General features: G+C 62.9%; 1 protein-coding gene and 1 long non-coding RNA gene across 4 annotated transcripts in view; both read right to left on the bottom strand.

Annotated features, from left to right (window-relative positions):
• The window catches only part of NCKAP1L (NCK associated protein 1 like), a 390,138-nt gene that overhangs the window by 56,559 nt on the left and 329,855 nt on the right, over positions 1 to 3,724 (bottom strand). The gene's annotated exons all lie outside the window — the stretch shown is intronic.
• LOC137486843 (uncharacterized) lies at positions 639 to 1,302 on the bottom strand. Of its 2 annotated transcripts, none has more exons than XR_011005795.1 (3): positions 1,076 to 1,302; positions 965 to 1,014; positions 639 to 762 (listed from the first exon to the last, which is right to left on the bottom strand). It is a non-coding gene; the product is annotated as an uncharacterized lncRNA (long non-coding RNA). The 2 variants fall into 2 exon arrangements; XR_011005796.1 differs by having other exon boundaries at positions 996 to 1,014.

Below are 3,724 nucleotides of genomic sequence, written 5' to 3'. Positions count from 1 at the left end.
GGGGACCCTGCGGGGACAGGGACACCCACGGCGGGGGACATCCCTGGGCTTGGGGACACCCACGGCGGGGGACACCCACGGCGGGGGACACCCACGGCTGGGGACACTCCATGGCCAGGGACACCCACGGCCAGGGACACCCACGGCTGGGGACATCCCAGGACTTGGGGACACTCCATGTCTTCAGGACATCCCATGGTCTGGGACACTTCACTGCTTGGGGACACCCACGGCTGGGGACATCCCTGGGCTTGGGGACATCCCATGATCTGGGACACTTCACAGCTTGGGGAGACCTCCACAGCTTGGGGACACCCCATGGCTTGGGGACACCCCAGGGCTTGGGGACACCCCATGGCCTGAGACACTTCACAACCTGGGGACATCCCCACTGCTTGGGGACATCCCATGATCTGGGACACTTCACAACCTGGGGACATCCCCACTGCTTGGGGACATCCCATGATCTGGGACACTTCACAGCTTGGGGACATCCCCACTGCTTGGGGACACCCCAGGGCTTGGGGACACCCCATGGCTTCAGGACATCCCACGGCCTGGGACACTTCACAGCTTGGGGACACCCCAGGGCTTGGGGACCCCCGCAAGGACAATGTCACCTGCATGGCCAATGTCACCGGCATGGCCCGTGTCACCCGCACCGGTGACATCCCCCACTCCACGCCCCCGGCTGGGGACACCCACGGCGCCCACCCCCACACTGGCATGGCCACCACCGGGCTGGGGACACTGTCACAGGAACTGTCCCCAGGCTGTCACGGAATTGTCACCGGGCTCAGGACACTGTCACAGCACTGTCACCACACTGGGGACACTGTCCCAGAACTGTCACCACGCTGGGGACACTGTCATTGAACTGTCACCATGCCAAGGACACTTTCCCAGGAACTGTCCCCAGGCTGTCACAGAACTGTCACTGCATTGGGGACACTGTCCCAGGAACTGTCACCACTCTGGGGACACTGTCATTGAACTGTCACCGGGCTCAGGACACTGTTCCAGAACTGTCACTGGGCTGGGGACACTCACAGAGCTGTCATCGCATTGGGAACACTGTCCCATGAACTGTCACCGGGCTGGGGACACTGTTCCAGAACTGTCACCGCCCTGGGGAACCACCAGGACGTGTCCCCATGGCACAGCTGCCATCACCGGGTTGGGGACGCCAAACTGGGAACCCCCGGACTGGGAACAACCCAGGATGTGTCACCAGCGGGAATTGTCACCACCAGTGGCAATTGTCACCACCGGACCGGGAATTGTCACCACTGGAATGGGAATTGTCACCGTCAGACTGGGAATTGTCACCACGGGACCGGGAACTGCTGGCACATGGGGTGACACCGAGCTGGCACCAACACGGACGCTGCAGGGGACACCGGGACACCAGCAGGACACTGAAGGGACACTCCTGGGACACCAGGACACTGCAGGGGACACTGGGACACCAGGACACCTGTAGGACACCACAGGGACACCAGGACACCTGTGGGACACCAGGACATGTCCCCAGCGCTGTCACCTCCCCCGGGACAGGACCTGTGGGTGGGAAAACCGCGCCCCGCTGGCACCTGACGGCGGTGTCCCAGTGTCACCGTGTCCCAGCGCCACTCGGGGACGCTGCCACCCGCTCCCGGTGCCACCCGGTGCCACCCGCTGTCCCCCGGTGTCACCGCCCTGCACTGCCCTGCCCCCGCCGCGGGCACCTCACTTTGCACTGACCCCGAGTTTGGGGGGACAGCCTCGACCCCCCCTGTCCCCGGGTGTCCCCGGGTGTCCCGGGGTGTCCCCGGGGTGTCCCCGGTGTCACGGGGGGTTTGCACTATGGCGGGGGGGGGGGCGGCTTCGGTTTGTATTTAATTGGGGGGGGGCGTCCTCGGGGCCCCCCAATAAATGAGTCTGACCCAGAGGGGACGTGGGGACAGCCGGGGGGACACTCGGGGACAGGGGGACACACACGGGGACATGGGGACACTCGGGGACATGACACAGGGACAGAAGGACATGGGGACACAGACATGAGGACATGGTGACACACACAGGGACATGGGGACACAGGGACAGGGACATGGGGACACAGGGACAGGGACACGGGGACACACACAGGGACATGAGGACACAGGGACAGGGGACACACACAGGGACATGGGGACACAGGGACAGGGACACGGGGACATGGGGACACACACAGGGACATGGGGACACAGGGACATGGGGACACAGGGACAGGGACACGGGGACACAGGACACAGGGACAGGGACACACACAGGGACACGGTGACACAGGGACAGGGGACACACACAGGGACATGGGGACACAGAGACATGAGGACATGGTGACACACATAGGGACATGGGGACACAGGGACAGGGACACGGGGACACACACAGGGACAGGGGACAGGGACACGGGGACACACACAGGGACATGGGGACACAGGGGACAGGGACAGGGACACGGGGACACACACAAGGGACATGGGGACATAGGACACAGGGACAGGGGACAGGGACATGGTGACACACACAGGAACATGGGGACACAGGGACAGGGACACGGTGACACACACAGGGACACGGGGACACAGGGACAGGGGGCACACAGGGACATGGGGACACAGGGACAGGGACACGGGGACACAGGACACAGGGACATGGTGACACAGGGACAGGGGACACACACAGGGACATGGGGACACAGGGACAGGGGACACACACAGACACGGGGACACGCACAGGGACACGGGGACACACATAGGGACAGGGGACACACAGGGACACGGGGACACAGGGACAGGGGACACACACAGGGACATGGGGACACAGGGACAGGGGACACACACAGACACGGGGACACGCACAGGGACAGGGACACGGGGACACACACAGGGACAGGGGACAGGGACGCGGGGACAGGGGACAGGGACACACACAGGAACACGGTGATACAGGGACAGGGGACACACACAGGGACATGGGGACACAGGGACAGGGACACGGGGACACACACAAGGGACATATGACATAGGGACAGGGGACAGGGACACGGGGACACAAGACACAGGGACAGGGGACACACATGGGGACACACACAGGGACACGGGGACACGCACAGGGACAGGGACACGGGGACACACACAGGGACAGGGGACAGGGACATGGGGACACGCACAGGGACAGGGGACAGGGACATGGGGACACACACAGGGACACGGGGACACACACAGGGACAGGGACACGGGGACAGGGGACAGGGACAGGGACATGGGGACACACACAGGGACACGGGGACACTCGTCACCGGGCGGTCACGGCCCGCTGCCCCCGGACGCTGCCGGGGCTCAATTACACCTCATTAGCAGCCGGGACTCGTCCGGTATCAATAATTAATTGATCATTCATCAATAATTAACGGGGCATTCATCGATCTTTAATGGTAAATTATCAATAATTCACCGATAACTCATCAATAATTCACCGATCATCGACCCCCCCCAAACACCGCCGAGCTGCTGGTGAGGGGCAGCGCCCGCGGCACCCCCAGAGACCCCAAAACCCAGAGACCCCAAAATCCAGAGACCCCAAAATCCAGAGATTCCGAAATCCAGAGATCCCAAAATCCAGAGACCCCGAAATCCAGAGACCACAGAGAGACCCCACTGAGACCCCGAAACCCAGACCCCAAAACCCAGAGACCCCAAAA

This window comes from Anomalospiza imberbis, chromosome 22, assembly GCF_031753505.1.
Source record: "Anomalospiza imberbis isolate Cuckoo-Finch-1a 21T00152 chromosome 22, ASM3175350v1, whole genome shotgun sequence".
Classification (NCBI taxonomy): Eukaryota; Metazoa; Chordata; class Aves; order Passeriformes; family Viduidae; genus Anomalospiza; species Anomalospiza imberbis.
The sequence above is the reverse complement of the archived record's forward strand: the minus strand, read 5'-3'. Positions and strand labels throughout refer to the sequence as shown.